Source organism: Eptatretus burgeri, chromosome 10, assembly GCF_056783735.1.
Source record: "Eptatretus burgeri isolate ZD-2024b chromosome 10, Ebu_testis_v1, whole genome shotgun sequence".
Lineage (NCBI taxonomy): Eukaryota > Metazoa > Chordata > Myxini > Myxiniformes > Myxinidae > Eptatretus > Eptatretus burgeri.
In genome coordinates this window covers 99,748,968-99,767,949 of record NC_140970.1, presented here as the reverse complement: position 1 = coordinate 99,767,949, position 18,982 = coordinate 99,748,968, and the positions used below count along the sequence as shown (strand labels likewise).

The 18,982-nt window shown below is 34.2% G+C and overlaps 1 protein-coding gene across 6 annotated transcripts in view; it reads left to right on the top strand.

The window, feature by feature from the left end:
- The first annotated feature begins 2,188 nt into the window (after positions 1–2,188).
- Positions 2,189–18,982, top strand: part of LOC147019265 (transcription factor 7-like 2) — a 303,769-nt gene continuing 286,975 nt past the window's right edge. For 5 of the 6 annotated variants that reach the window (XM_085899606.1, XM_085899608.1, XM_085899607.1 and 2 more), the window contains exon 1: positions 2,189–2,259. The gene's annotated coding sequence lies outside the window, so the exon portion shown is untranslated. Of the gene's footprint in view, positions 2,260–3,773; positions 3,831–18,982 lie in introns of those variants that run through there. The other variant, XM_085899603.1, reaches the window with a different exon arrangement.

The following is an 18,982-nucleotide window of genomic DNA, read 5'->3' as shown; positions in this document are numbered from 1 at the left end:
TCGATCTTGTATGGAAGAAAAATATAACCACACCCTCCTTCCCTCAGATGGCCTTCATTTGCACATCTGGTCTTGCTGAGAGCAGCGATATCGATGTTATATATTGAGAGCTCTCGTTCGACTCGCATTCCAAGATCTAAAGTACATATTTATGTTCCCACCATAGTTCGAGTGATCCGCCTGGAAGTTATCTAATCAGGAAAGTGGGGTAGCCAATATTGGGGAACTTTTGCCAGCCTCTCCCCTGTGTGGAGTGAACAGAATGGACCCCCAAAAAACCGACTCAGTCATGATCACAGCTGCCAAATCGCCATTCTGTCTTTGTCCGACGGTGAAGTGACCGTCTTACAACCACAGCTTGAGTTTGGGTCCATGACTATGGACTTCTAATGATCACTTCCCCTGTCCCCGTCATGACTCGTCCATTGCCTCAAGACTTTAGAGATGTGTTAGATATTGCATGTTGAAAAGGTGTTGAAGTCAATGGAAGAAACTTATACATTAATTTTTTTTTTTAATGTGAGAGGCAGGGACATTGTGCATCAGTGACCACATGGATCTTGGCAGAGGGGAAACCAGTGTGCAATGGCGAGTAAGTCCAAGACAACTGGGCGTTTCTTCTCTAGTGCAGCCTTAATCGACCTTATCAACCATTGAGAAGTGTTCTTTCATCATCCACCTGTTCCACCATTGAGGTTTTTGAGTTAGTTGGACTGATATTCATCTGGTACCTCATTTTTGAATTTGCCATCATCCGTGGCCCTAAAAGGAGCGCAAGACTCCCTTCGGCATCATTTTTTGGGGTCAGCAGTACACTCAAGCCTCTCCACCGCAATAAGGTAGAGATCTATGGAGAATTTTCTGTGGATCACTCCTTTAAGTGTAAAGACAACATATGTGCCACATCCCAGTCAAGTTTACATGAGTTATATGTCAATCCAAACAACCATTGAACACCTGTACGTATCGGCAACTCATCACTCCTACAATCTGCAGAAGAAGGATGGAGAATCTTTTTTGATGAAAGTTGACTCCAACCTTCATCACCCATGGCGTACCCACGTGTATCGACCGCATCAAAATGTGCGCTCATTCAGGGGGTCTACGGGTGGGGTTTGACCCCCAAAATATGTATTTGCTCTCATCTGAAACTACACACGCAATTTTGATGAAACTTGACCACAACCTTCATCACCCATGATGTACCAAAGTTTATCGACCACAACAAAATCTGCGCTCATTAAAGGGGTCTACCGGAGGGTTTTGACCGCCCAAAATAGGTATTTGCTCTCTTCCCCGAAACTGCACACATGACTTCAATGAAATTTCACCACAACGTTCATCACCTACAAAGTACCAAAGCTATTGTCTGCATAAAAATCTGCACTCATCAAGGGGGTCTATGGGGGTGGGGAAGGGGTGTTTGACTGACAAAATAGGGATTTGCTCTCTTCTCTGAATTACACACAGAATTTCAATGAATCTTGACCACAACCTTCATCACCCTTGATGTACCAAAGTTTGTTCACGGCATTAAAAAAATAATTCAGGGTCGAGGGGGGCTTAAGTGGGGTTTGAGTGACTTGCTGCTGAACCAGGTGAGCTTCAGAACAGGCGGTCCTATTTTTGATATACCCGTGAGAGATAATTCTGGAGTATGGTGCTAACAGTACCCGGAATTTGTGGTTGCACAGAAGCACCAACAGCAATGTTTTATTTTGGTCGGGGTGGGGGGGGGGGGAATGGACGTTTTATATAACGACAAACACACGCTCTCTGCGGGAGGAGGGTGTGCACTTTCAGTCCTTTTACCTTAATTATACATTTTCTCGCACTAATGTGTGAAAATTATGCTTTGGACTCGGCTGGAGGCTGGGGGAGAGGATGGTGGGGTGTTATTATCCTAACTATTATCATAGTTGATGTTGTTAACAACATTATTTTGTAATATCATTGATATTATTATGCAACTCAAAGAGACTACCCATTGCTTCGCTGAAGGACCAATTACTTGTCGTGTTTGCTTAAAATTTTGGGTGAGAAGGAAAGGAAGACAAATTTACTTGTGCATAAAGTGCTTCAACCCCTCCCTCCCTGGCCTCACGTTATGCTCCCCCCTCCCCTTCACCCACAATTCGTCTTTATGTCCCTTCCCAGTAGAGATGTCTCACACATGACAGTTTTTGACAGGCGGAGGGAAGAAGCGAAGGAGGACAAATTCACCTGTGGAAAGAGTGCTTTAACCTCAGCGTTGCCCAGGTAAAAACAAAAATTGTAATATCCTCTGTTGCCATCACCAGGTGGTACTACACGGTACACATTTACATCGATTATTTATGCCTCCTGCCCCCCTAACCCCCCGCATGAGACCACAGCCACATAGCCTATGTTACCCCCTCCCCGCCCCCACACACAAAGTTGTATTTGTCCTCCGAGTTTGGAGTTTGTAACTTAAAAGATTTAGCCGTGCATCAGGGAGAGAGAGACAGACAGACAGACATTGGTGTTTATATATATATATATATATATATATATATATATATATATATATATATGTATATATATATATATATATATATATATATATATATATATATATATATATATATATATATATATATGTATATATATATAATATATATATATATGTATATATATAATATATATATAATTATATATATATATATATATATATATATATATATATATATATATATATATAATATGTTATCTTTATTGCCAACACACCATTTTGAACGGGAAAAATGTCCTCCATAGATAAAATGCTTGTTCTCTTGCTTCTTCTTTATGTGACGTACCGACGGTGGCATGTTAATGTTATTATCATTAATATTATTATTGTGCATTTATCATTATTGTTAATGTCGTTGTTCGTTTTGTTATAAGAGTGAACTTGGAAAAACACCATGTCAACGTAAAATGATGTTGAAGATGGCGTTATTACTTTCATTATTCGAAGCGGCCTTGGAAAAAACGCCACGATAAGCTAGGTTTACACTTTAACACAGATTTCGCCCAAGGAAGAAAACCCCCTTGGGAGTGGGGCAATTGAAGTTGCTGTAACCTCCATAATTTTACCCTTAGTCCTGCTGTCTAGTTTGGTTGGGATTGGATAAGTAGCGACCAGATGTATTGTGGTCAAAAATACACAGACAGACAGACAGACACCATATTGCGTATTTTAGTATGATAGCTGATTTCGCACTTTTAGGCTTTAGATCCCTGAACCTTAAATTAAGTCCTGTACATACCTTGAAATCATCTAAATCGATACATAAACCAAAAAACAACATTGATAATCACTTTATGTCATCATCAGTGGGAAAATAAATTTTCTTTGCCTCAAAAAAAAAAAAATGTTAATGGCAAAGGATTAACTCTTTTGAACCCATTTTTATGGTTTGTTGTGAAGTTTTTGTACAACTAGTGAGTAATTTTAATGATTCACTCACCTCAAAACCCCTTCTTCTACAATGTACACCAATATAAATTAAAATTATAAGTACTTCTATTACATTTAAATTCGAGTTTTTAGTTTGACCCAGTTTGAGAAGTTTGTTTCCTTTTCAGTCGTCACCACAAGAGGGCAGTAATTCAACAAAACTTGAGGAGAGGTTTAGCTTTCTGTCCCTTTCTCTCCCTCCCCTTGCTGTCAGGCAACTTCACGCTTTCTGAATTTAGGATTTTTCACTGTCACCCTCCCTCACCGTCTATCTGTGGCCCACAACCCCTCCCTGTCCCCCCCTGCTCTCCCTCTCTCTCTGTTCGCCCCTGCGTCTCTCTCTTCTCTTCATTTGATGCGTTAGAAGGTAAGATTTCCTTTTCTCTTCTGTTTATCTCTCTCTTCCTCTCTCTCTCTCCCTCTCTCTCTCTCCCTTGTAATCTCACCCTGTGCCCCTCTTTAACTGCCTATCTTTCACTTTTACCCTTTCTCACAAAGCACAGTGCTACAAAGTACACTTGTTCAAATGCGAAAGATAGCAGCATAGTGTTTACAATAATTTTACAATAACTCTACAACATCATACCTGTGCTTATACATCACGCAGAACGCTTCAAAAACTGTAATGAACTCATAATCGTGGTTAGTAGTTTTTGCAATGTTCTACAATAATGCTATTGTTTGTTGCAATGTTGTGCTGTACCCCTGTGCTGTAAATTCCCATTATTTGTGTCTAATTTCAATGAGATAAAAATGCTTAAACAATGGTATAATTTTATATCCAGAAACCATGAACACATTACCTGATATAGCAAGCACTACAAGTTGTAAAGAAATTCGTGCAAAATAACAACCTTACCTGATATAGCAAGCATCCGTTATCAGCACGTTATATCGTGTTATCAACAATATATAAACCGTGTGGTCGATAATTATGGAGATGACATAATTTGTTTGTATTTGAATGTGTATGGCTTTTTGGGGGGGGGGGGGGTTAAGAAAAAAAAAAGATTCCAAATTGTTCAAGTATTTTTATTTCCAAATGTTTAAATCATTAAGTTGTACAACAATGCTTCATGAAATATGAGTGTGACGGGTGTTCGAAAGTTCTACGAAAGAGATACTCGCAATAATCCAAGGTGCCGGAATTTATTATTATTTTAAATATACAAGTATATGTAAATTGCAAAGAAAATATATGAATTTATTAGTATTTATAATATACGCCTCGTATTATTTATTTTTTTCAACGCATTTCGTACGACATTTTTAGCCGTTAAGATACATAGCTTCTGATCTCAATTCAATTCCCACCATTGCCATTTCCCCCCTACAGTTTGCTTCATGGTCGTTGTGACTGGAATGTCCCACAAATATCACTTGGGGTTTACACCCCATAAGTATAAAATAATTCTGTAATCAACACTTATAGAAAACACGTCGATTTCAGGAAGAAGTGGCCACAAGAATGACATGATTCGAAATGAAACTGCTTTCCAACATGCATTGCACAACATTAATTAACATGTCCGAAATAACTATTTGATATGTTACATAACATGATGATAAGATTAGAGTGACCATAATTCAGAGCGACCACACCATGAGAACATCTGACACAAAAACCGCATGATTTCCCACAATGATGGTTATTGCATGAAATATCTCCACCGTATTGTAATATGTTGTCGTTAATAAAATCCTAAATTATACAAACACTGCATGTTGTTGTGTATCACATTAGTTCTGGAGTTCATCTCGGGAGACAACAATATTTAGTGTTGCATCGTACAGATTTTCAAATATCCTTAAAATGATGATAAATAAATAACAGCAAGTTACGTGATCACCGGTTTTCGGTGCGGATTGGGACGTGTAATCTTGTGGTTTTGTTTCTCGGTTTAAGCATAATAAATAATAAGTCACTTTTTTCGGAACTAACTAAAAACCAAGTTCATGCAATTTCAAATTAATCATATTACAGACGATCACACAATGCTTTGATTGACTTGACTAAGTTATATCAAAACAGCCTTTATCTTCTGGAGTGAGAGGAAGGAATATCTATCTGTATTATGTTTGATATATTGTTTAAAATATTATTTTGATTTGACCCATCAACCTTGCCAGGCATAAAGGCAAATTGAAGAGCTTATCTGGAAAATTACAACTCGCATTGATTTGTTATTCACAGTATTTTCATTTCATAATTCCGAAATCTAATCAATGTAATTACGGACAATATCCAGGTGACGGCGCTTAGCGAATGCCCTTATGATCCCGTTCTCCCCCAACCATCCCACCCCCCCCGCCCCCCCAAAAATCCCCAAAATTCCAGCCCACTTTACTTGGAAATAATCTTCAACGTCATAATATGCTCACAGAAAGTCTTTAACTTTCATGATGTCATGTCTTTTAATTTCACGAAAGACTTAAAAGAGGGTTGGAGTAGAATATACGATGGAAGTTAAAAACATTTTTCCCAGTTTAAATTTTCACAAATAAAACCACCATTTATATTCCACTGGATTCAGAAGATGCAGGAACCGCTGGAATTTCTTTTTCACATTTGCTGGAAAATCCATAGAAAAGGATTCATATCTGTGCCGAGATGTACTGACGGAGGACTTTCATGGTCGGGATAAAAACTTTTTGTCTCCCCCCTTCCTCATATCCTGCCACCCATTCTTCCTCTTACCCCCAACCTCCCTCCAATAAAATTAAATCGTCAAATCCGTTTGCACAATCGCATGAATCCTCTGACTTTCTCCCTTTTCACCGCCATTCGGAATCATAATTCTGTTTGCGATTAAACTATCGCAAACACCTTCCACAGCTGGCAGGTTGACCTCGAGGAATGCGCACTCACCTCTGAGCTATTTAGGCTGGGTTTGAATCTCGACTCCATGAGAAGCTCTCATCCTGGTGTTTCGCAGGCAGGGCGAGACATCAACGCGCGTGTGTGTACTTTAACGTCCATCGGAAGGATGTGAAGCCAAAGGACCCGACTACAGGCACTGGTTGGTGGTGGACGTTAAATATCCGACATTGTGTTTCGTGAAGAGCAGGCTACTTCTCGCCAGCTTCCGAAACAAATTACAAATTCCTACCCTAACGACTGCTGGGAAGGCAATGGCAAACCGCCCAGCATACATGAACACTCAGGATGGAATATGGTACATCATCGATGACGATAATGATGACGATGAGGAAGGTGAACAACTTCCAAGATAATTTCTCTCATGTTCGATCAGGTTAAGTGTGTGAAAAAAGGGAAGATAATTTTAGGGACCATATTTAATGGACTCCTCTTGGTTTTGCAAAAACCCTTTATGGAGTCACTGACCACGATGGGTTTTCAATCAATCATTCAGGATGTGATGCTGAGATGTATTTCAACATTCTGGAATGGAATGCCAAATAAATAATAATAAATGTACTTCTGCCAAAGGATCAGTATACGAGGATAAGAACTACTCTCTGAGAAGAACATCCACATCTCGGCCAGGTTTTTTATATTTCTATCTCTTCGGATGGAGGGAGCGAAAAGATGAGGAATGAACAAACATCGACAGAACATTCAGCTTATGATTCGACCCTGTCACAGCTGACATCATTATCATTACACAGTGCAGGCATCCAATTACACAACATTTCCTAAGCTATTCTATGTTGTCTGCAGCACAAGAATGTGGGGAAGCATCAATGGTTGACGGCGTGGCTGTGTCACTGATGCCCTCTACTGGATGGAGCAGGAATTTATAACTTGTTAGTAATGCTTTATACAAATTCTCATGAGGATAATGAATACATACGCTTTATACAAACACTCGTGAGGATAATGAATACATACGCTTTATACAAACACTCGTGAGGATAATGAATACATACGCTTTATACAAACACTCGTGAGGATAATGAATAAATACGCTTTATACAAATTCTCGTGAGGATAGTGAATACATACGCTTTATACAAATTCTCATGAGGATAATGAACACTTACGCTTTATACAAACACTCGTGAGGATAATGAATACATATGCTTTATACAAATTCTCATGAGGATAATGAATACATATGCTTGATACAAATTCTCATGAGGATAATGAATACATACACTTTATACAAACACTCGTGAGGATAATGAATATATACGCTTTATACAAACTCTTGTGAGGATAATTAATACATACGCTTTATACAAACATTCGTGAGGATAATTAATACATACGCTTTATACAAACACTCGTGAGGAGAATGAAAACATATGCTTAATACAAACATTCGTGAGGATAATGAATACATACGCTATATACAAACACGACTGAGGAGAATGAATACAGACGCTTTATACAAACACTCGTGAGGAAAATGAATACATATGCTTTATACAAACATTCGTGAGGATAATTAATACATAAGCTTTATACAAACATTCGTGAGGATAATGAACACATATGCTTTATACAAACATTCGTGAGGATCATGAATACATATGCTTTATACAAACACTCATGAGGATAATTAATACATACGCTTTATACAAACTCTCGTGAGGATAATTAATACATACGCTTTATACAAACACTCGTGAGGATAATTAATACATACGCTTTATACAAATATTCGTGAGGATAATTAATACATACGCTTTATACAAACACTCGTGAGGATAATGAATACATATGCTTTATACAAACATTCATGAGGATAATTAGTACATACGCTTTATACAAACATTAGTGAGGATAATTAATACATACGCTTGATACAAACACTCGTGAGGATAATGAATAAATACGCTTTATACAAACACTCGTGAGGATAATGAATAAATACGCTTTATACAAATTCTCATGAGGATAATGAATACATCAGCTTTATACAAATTCTCGTGAGGATAATTAATACATACCCTTTATACAAACACTCGTGAGGATAATGAATAAATACGCTTTATACAAACACTCGTTAGGACAATGAATACACACACTTTATACAAACTCTCGTGAGGATAATGATACATACGCTTGAAACAAATTCTCATGAGGATAATGAATACATACGCTTTATACAAACACTCGTGAGGATAATTAATACATACGCTTTATACAAACATTCGTGAGGATAATTAATACATACGCTTTATACAAACACTCGTGAGGAGAATGAAAACATATGCTTTATACAAACATTCGTGAGGATAATGAATACATATGCTTTATACAAACATTCGTGACGATAATTAATACATACGCTTGATACAAACACTCGTGAGGATAATGAATAAATACGCTTTATACAAATTCTCATGAGGATAATGAATACATCAGCTTTATACAAACTCTCGTGAGGATAATGAATACATACCATTTATATAAACTCTCGTGAGGATAATTAATACATACGCTTTATAGAAACACTCGTGAGGATAATGAATAAATACGCTTTATACAAACACTCGTTAGGATAATGAATACACACACTTTATACAAACATTCGTGAGGATAATGAATACATACGCTTTATACAAATTCTCATGAGGATAATGAAGACATACGCTGTAAACAAACTCTTGTGAGGATAATGAATACATACCTTTTATACAAACTCTCATGAGGAAAATGAATACATACATTTTATACAAACACTCGTGAGGATAATTAATATATACGCTTTATACAAACACTCGTGAGGATAATTAATACATACGCTTTATACAAACATTCGTGAGGATAATTAATATATACGCTTTATACAAACATTCGTGAGGATAATTAATACATAAGCTTTATACAAACATTCGTGAGGATAATGAATACATATGCTTTATACAAACATTCGTGAGGATAATGAATACATATGCTTTATACAAACACGCGTGAGGATAATTAATACATAAGCTTTATACAATCATTCGTGAGGATAATGAATACATATGCTTTATACAAACACTTGTGAGGATAATGAATACATACGCTTTATACAAACATTCGTGAGGATAATTAATACATACGCTTTATACAAACACTCGTGAGGATAATGAATAAATACGCTTTATACAAACACTCGTGAGGATAACAAATATAGACACTTAATACAAAAACTCGTGAGAATAACAAATACAGACACTTTATCCCAACACTCATGAGGTAAACAAATATAGACACTTTATACAAACACTCGTGAGGATAACAAATATAGAAACTTTATACAAAAACTCGTGAGGATAACAAATATAGACACTTTATACAAACTCTCGTGAGGCAAACAAATATAGACACTTGATGCAAAAACTCGTGAGATAAACAAATATAGACACTTCATACAAACACTCGTGAGAATAACAAATACAGACGCTTTATACAAAAACTCGTGAGAAAAACAAATATAGATGCTTAAACAAAAACTCGTGAGAATAACAAATTTCGACACTTCATACAAAAACTCGTGAGAATAACAAATACAGACGCTTTATACAAAAACTCGTGAGAATAACAAATATAGACACTTTATACAAAAACTCGTGAGGATCACAAACATAGACACTTTATACAAACACTCATGAGGTAAACAAATATAAACACTTTATGCAAACAAACATGAGGATAACAAATATAGACACTCTATACAAACATTCGTGAGGATAACAAATATAGACACTTTATACAAACACTTGTGAGGTAAACAAATATAGACACTTTATGTAAACACTCGTGAGAATAACAAATATAGACACTTAATACAAACACTCGTGAGGTAAACAAATATAGACTCTTCATACAAACACTCGTGAGAATAACAAATATAGACACTTAATACAAACACTCGTGAGGTAAACAAATATTGACACTTAAAACAAACACTCATGTGAAAAAAGAACACAGACACTTTATACAAAAACTCATGAGAATAACAAATACAGACACTTTATCCAAACACTAATGAGGTAAACAAATATAGACACTTTATACAAACACTCGTGAGGATAACAAATATAGAAGCTTTATACAAAAACTCGTGAGGATAACAAATATAGACACTTTATACAAACTCTCGTGAGGCAAACAAATATAGACACTTGATGCAAAAACTCGTGAGATAAACAAATATAGACACTTCATACAAACACTCGTGAGGATAACAAATACAGACGCTTTATACAAAAACTCGTGAGAATAACAAATATAGACACTTTATACAAAAACTCGTGAGGATCACAAACATAGACACTTTATACAAACACTCATGAGGTAAACAAATATAAACACTTTCTACAAACACTCGTGAGGATAACAAATATAGACGCTTTATACAAACACTCGTGAGGATAATTAATACATACCCTTTATACAAACACTCGTGAGGATAATGAATAAATACGCTTTATACAAACACTCGTTAGGACAATGAATACACACACTTTATACAAACTCTCGTGAGGATAATGATACATACGCTTGAAACAAATTCTCATGAGGAAAATGAATACATACGCTTTATACAAACACTCGTGAGGATAATTAATACATACGCTTTATACAAACATTCGTGAGGATAATTAATACATACGCTTGATACAAACACTCGTGAGGATAATGAATAAATACGCTTTATACAAATTCTCATGAGGATAATGAATACATCAGCTTTATACAAACTCTCGTGAGGATAATGAATACATACCATTTATACAAACTCTCGTGAGGATAATTAATACATACGCTTTATACAAACACTCGTGAGGATAATGAATAAATACGCTTTATACAAACACTCGTGAGGAGAATGAACACATATGCTTTATACAAACATTGATGAGGGTAATTAATACATACGCTTTATACAAACATTCGTGAGGATAATTAATACATACGCTTGATACAAACACTCGTGAGGATAATGAATAAATACGCTTTATACAAATTCTCATGAGGATAATGAATACATCAGCTTTATACAAACTCTCGTGAGGATAATGAATACATACCATTTATACAAACTCTCGTGAGGATAATTAATACATACGCTTTATACAAACACTCGTGAGGATAATGAATAAATACGCTTTATACAAACACTCGTTAGGATAATGAATACACACACTTTATACAAACATTCGTGAGGATAATGAATACATACGCTTTATACAAATTCTCATGAGGATAATGAAGACATACGCTGGAAACAAACTCTTGTGAGGATAATGAATACATACCTTTTATACAAACTCTCATGAGGAAAATGAATACATACGTTTTATACAAACACTCGTGAGGATAATTAATATATACGCTTTATACAAACACTCGTGAGGATAATTAATACATACGCTTTATACAAACATTCGTGAGGATAATTAATATATACGCTTTATACAAACATTCGTGAGGATAATGAATACATATGCTTGATACAAACATTCGTGAGGATAATGAATACATATGCTTTATACAAACACGCGTGAGGATAATTAATACATAAGCTTTATACAATCATTCGTGAGGATAATGAATACATATGCTTTATACAAACACTCGTGAGGATAATGAATACATACGCTTTATACAAACATTCGTGAGGATAATTAATACATACGCTTTATACAAACACTCGTGAGGATAATGAATAAATACGCTTTATACAAACACTCGTTAGGACAATGAATACACACACTTTATACAAACACTGGTGAGGTAAACAAATATTGACGCTTTATACAAACACTCATGAGGTAAACAAATATAGACACTTTATACAAACACTCGTGAGGATAACAAATATAGAAACTTTATACAAACACTCATGAGGTAAACAAATATAGACACTTTATACAAACACTCGTGAGGATAACAAATATAGACACTTTATACAAACACTTGTGAGGATATCAAACATCGACACTTAATGCAAACACTCGTGAGGATAACAAACATCGACACTTTATGCAAACAAACATGAGGATAACAAGTATAGACACTTTATACAAACATTCGTGAGGATAACAAATATAGACACTTTATACAAACACTTGTGAAGTAAACAAATATAGACACTTTATGCAAACACTCGTGAGAATAACAAATATAGACACTTAATACAAACACTCATGAGGTAAACAAATATAGACTCTTCATACAAACACTCGTGAGAATAACAAATATAGACACTTAATACAAACACTCGTGAGGAAAACAAATATAGACACTTTATACAAACACTCGTGTGAACAAAAAATATAGACACTTTATACAAAAACTCATGAGAATAAGAAATACAGACACTTTATCCAAACACTAATGAGGTAAACAAATATAGACACTTTATACAAACACTCGTGAGGATAACAAATATAGAAGCTTTATACAAAAACTCGTGAGGATAACAAATATAGACACTTAATACAAACTCTCGTGAGGCAAACAAATATAGACACTTGATGCAAAAACTCGTGAGATAAACAAATATAGACACTTCATACAAACTCTCGTGAGAATAACAAATACAGACGCTTTATACAAAAACTCGTGAGAATAAGAAATATAGATGCTTAAACAAAAACTTGTGAGAATAACAAATTTCGACACTTCATACAAAAACTCGTGAGAATAACAAATACAGATGCTTTATACAAAAACTCGTGAGGATCACAAACATAGACACTTTATACAAACACTCATGAGGTAAACAAATATAAACACTTTATACAAACACTCGTGAGGATAACAAATATAGACGCTTTATACAAACACTCGTGAGGATAATGAATAAATACGCTTTATACAAATTCTCATGAGGATAATGAATACATCAGCTTTATACAAATTCTCGTGAGGATAATTAATACATACCCTTTACACAAACACTCGTGAGGACAATGAATAAATACGCTTTATACAAACACTCGTGAGGACAATGAATACACACACTTTATACAAACTCTCGTGAGGATAATGATACATGCGCTTGAAACAAATTCTCATGAGGATAATGATTACATACGCTTTATACAAACATTCATGAGGATAATTAATACATACGCTTTATACAAACATTCGTGAGGATAATTAATACATACGCTTTATACAAACACTCGTGAGGAGAATGAAAACATATGCTTTTTACAAACATTCGTGAGGATAATTAATACATACGCTTGATACAAACACTCGTGAGAATAATGAATAAATACGCTTTATACAAATTCTCATGAGGATAATGAATACATCAGCTTTATAAAAACTCTCGTGAGGATAATGAATACATACCATTTATACAAACTCTCGTGAGGATAATTAATACATACGCTTTATACAAACACTCGTGAGGATAATGAATAAATACGCTTTATACAAACACTCATTAGGATAATGAATACACACACTTTATACAAACATTCGGGAGGATAATGAATACATACACTTTATACAAATTCTCATGAGGATAATGAAGACATACGCTGTATACAAAATCTTGTGAGGATAATGAATACATACCTTTTATACAAACTCTCATGAGGAAAATGAATACATACGTTTTATACAAACACTCGTGAGGATAATTAATACATACGCTTTATACAAACACTCGTGAGGATAATTAATACATACGCTTTATACAAACATTCGTGAGGAAAATTAATATATACGCTTTATACAAACATTCGTGAGGATAATTAATACATAAGCTTTATACAAACATTCGTGAGGATAATGAATACATATGCTTTATACAAACATTCGTGAGGATAATGAATACATATGCTTTATACAAACACGCGTGAGGACAATTAATACATAAGCTTTATACAAACATTCGTGAGGATAATGAATACATATGCTTTATACAAACACTCGTGAGGATAATGAATACATAAGCTTTATACAAACATTCGTGAGGATAATGAATACATAAGCTTTATACAAACATTCGTGAGGATAATTAATACATATGCTTTATACAAACACTCGTGAGGATAATGAATACACACACTTTATACAAACACTCGTGAGGTAAACAAATATTGACGCTTTATACAAACACTCATGAGGTAAACAAATATCGACACTTTATACAAACACTCGTGAGGTAAACAAATATAGACACTTTATACAAACACTCGTGAGGATAACAAATATAGAAACTTTATACAAAAACTCGTGAGGATAACAAATATAGACACTTTATACAAACTCTCATGAGGCAAACAAATATAGACACTTGATGCAAAAACTCGTGAGATAAACAAATATAGACACTTCATACAAACACTCGTGAGAATAACAAATACAGACGCTTTATACAAAAACTCGTGAGAATAACAAATATAGACACTTTATACAAAAACTCGTGAGGATCACAAACATAGACACTTTATACAAACACTCATGAGGTAAACAAATATAAACACTTTATACAAACACTCGTGAGGATAACAAATATAGACGCTTTATACAAACACTCGTGAGGATAACAAATATAGACACTTTATACAAACACTTGTGAGGATAACAAACATCGACACTTTATGCAAACACTCGTGAGGATAACAAACATCGACACTTTATGCAAACAAACATGAGGATAACAAACATAGACTCTTCATACAAACACTCGAGAGAATAACAAATATAGAAAATTAATACAAACACTCGTGAGGTAAACAAATAAAGACACTTTATACAAACACTCGTGTGAACAAAAAATATAGACACTTTATACAAAAACTCATGAGAATAACAAATACAGACACTTTATCCAAACACTAATGAGGTAAACAAATATAGACACTTTATACAAACACTCGTGAGGATAACAAATATAGACGCTTTATACAAACACTCGTGAGGATAACAAATATAGAAGCTTTATACAAACACTCGTGAGGATAATGAATAAATACGCTTTATACAAATTCTCATGAGGATAATGAATACATCAGCTTTATACAAATTCTCATGAGGATAATTAATACATACCCTTTATACAAACACTCGTGAGGATAATGAATAAATACGCTTTATACAAACACGCGTTAGGACAATGAATACACACACTTTATACAAACTCTCGTGAGGATAATGATACATACGCTTGAAACAAATTCTCATGAGGATAATGAATACATACGCTTTATACAAACACTCGTGAGGATAATTAATACATACGCTTTATACAAACATTCATGAGGATAATTAATACATACGCTTTATACAAACATTCGTGAGGATAATTAATACATACGCTTGATACAAACACTCGTGAGGATAATGAATAAATACGCTTTATACAAATTCTCATGAGGATAATGAATACACACACTTTATACAAACATTCGTGAGGATAATGAATACATACGCTTTATACAAATTCTCATGAGGATAATGAAGACATACGCTGTATACAAACTCTTGTGAGGATAATGAATACATACCATTTATACAAACTCTCGTGAGGATAATTAATACATACGCTTTAGACAAACACTGGTGAGGATAATGAATAAATACGCTTTATACAAACACTCGTTAGGATAATGAATACACACACTTTATACAAACACTCATGAGGTAAACAAATATAAACACTTTATACAAACACTCGTGAGGATAACAAATATAGACGCTTTATACAAACACTCGTGAGGATAATGAATAAATACGCTTTATACAAATTCTCATGAGGATAATGAATACATCAGCTTTATACAAATTCTCGTGAGGATAATTAATACATACCCTTTACACAAACACTCGTGAGGACAATGAATAAATACGCTTTATACAAACACTCGTGAGGACAATGAATACACACACTTTATACAAACTCTCGTGAGGATAATGATACATACGCTTGAAACAAATTCTCATGAGGATAATGATTACATACGCTTTATACAAACACTCGTGAGGATAATTAATACATACGCTTTATACAAACATTCGTGAGGATAATTAATACATACGCTTTATACAAACACTCGTGAGGAGAATGAAAACATATGCTTTTTACAAACATTCGTGAGGATAATTAATACATACGCTTGATACAAACACTCGTGAGAATAATGAATAAATACGCTTTATACAAATTCTCATGAGGATAATGAATACATCAGCTTTATAAAAACTCTCGTGAGGATAATGAATACATACCATTTATACAAACTCTCGTGAGGATAATTAATACATACGCTTTATACAAACACTCGTGAGGATAATGAATAAATACGCTTTATACAAACACTCATTAGGATAATGAATACACACACTTTATACAAACATTCGGGAGGATAATGAATACATACACTTTATACAAATTCTCATGAGGATAATGAAGACATACGCTGTATACAAAATCTTGTGAGGATAATGAATACATACCTTTTATACAAACTCTCATGAGGAAAATGAATACATACGTTTTATACAAACACTCGTGAGGATAATTAATACATACGCTTTATACAAACACTCGTGAGGATAATTAATACATACGCTTTATACAAACATTCGTGAGGAAAATTAATATATACGCTTTATACAAACATTCGTGAGGATAATTAATACATAAGCTTTATACAAACATTCGTGAGGATAATGAATACATATGCTTTATACAAACATTCGTGAGGATAATGAATACATATGCTTTATACAAACACGCGTGAGGACAATTAATACATAAGCTTTATACAAACATTCGTGAGGATAATGAATACATATGCTTTATACAAACACTCGTGAGGATAATGAATACATAAGCTTTATACAAACATTCGTGAGGATAATTAATACATATGCTTTATACAAACACTCGTGAGGATAATGAATAAATACGCTTTATACAAACACTCGTTAGGACAATGAATACACACACTTTATACAAACACTCGTGAGGTAAACAAATATTGACGCTTTATACAAACACTCATGAGGTAAACAAATATCGACACTTTATACAAACACTCGTGAGGTAAACAAATATAGACACTTTATACAAACACTCGTGAGGATAACAAATATAGAAACTTTATACAAAAACTCGTGAGGATAACAAATATAGACACTTTATACAAACTCTCATGAGGCAAACAAATATAGACACTTGATGCAAAAACTCGTGAGATAAACAAATATAGACACTTCATACAAACACTCGTGAGAATAACAAATACAGACGCTTTATACAAAAACTCGTGAGAATAACAAATATAGACACTTTATACAAAAACTCGTGAGGATCACAAACATAGACACTTTATACAAACACTCATGAGGTAAACAAATATAAACACTTTATACAAACACTCGTGAGGATAACAAATATAGACGCTTTATACAAACACTCGTGAGGATAACAAATATAGACACTTTATACAAACACTTGTGAGGATAACAAACATCGACACTTTATGCAAACACTCGTGAGGATAACAAACATCGACACTTTATGCAAACAAACATGAGGATAACAAATATAGACTCTTCATACAAACACTCGTGAGAATAACAAATATAGACAATTAATACAAACACTCGTGAGGTAAACAAATAAAGACACTTTATACAAACACTCGTGTGAACAAAAAATATAGACACTTTATACAAAAACTCATGAGAATAACAAATACAGACACTTTATCCAAACACTAATGAGGTAAACAAATATAGACACTTTATACAAACACTCGTGAGGATAACAAATATAGAGGCTTTATACAAACACTCGTGAGGATAACAAATATAGAAGCTTTATACAAACACTCGTGAGGATAATGAATAAATACGCTTTATACAAATTCTCATGAGGATAATGAATACATCAGCTTTATACAAATTCTCGTGAGGATAATTAATACATACCCTTTATACAAACACTCATGAGGATAATGAATAAATACGCTTTATACAAACACTCGTTAGGACAATGAATACACACACTTTATACAAACTCTCGTGAGGATAATGATACATACGCTTGAAACAAATTCTCATGAGGATAATGAATACATACGCTTTATACAAACACTCGTGAGGATAATTAATACATACGCTTTATACAAACATTCATGAGGATAATTAATACATACGCTTTATACAAACATTCGTGAGGATAATTAATACATACGCTTGATACAAACACTCGTGAGGATAATGAATAAATACGCTTTATACAAATTCTCATGAGGATAATGAATACATCAGCTTTATACAAACTCTCGTGAGGATAATGAATACATACCATTTATACAAACTCTCGTGAGGATAATTAATACATACGCTTTATACAAACACTCGTGAGGATAATGAATAAATACGCTTTATACAAACACTCGTTAGGATAATGAATACACACACTTTATACAAACATTCGTGAGGATAATGAATACATACGCTTTATACAAATTCTCATGAGGATAATGAAGACATACGCTGTATACAAACTCTTGTGAGGATAATGAATACATACCTTTTATACAAACTCTCATGAGGAAAATGAATACATACGTTTTATA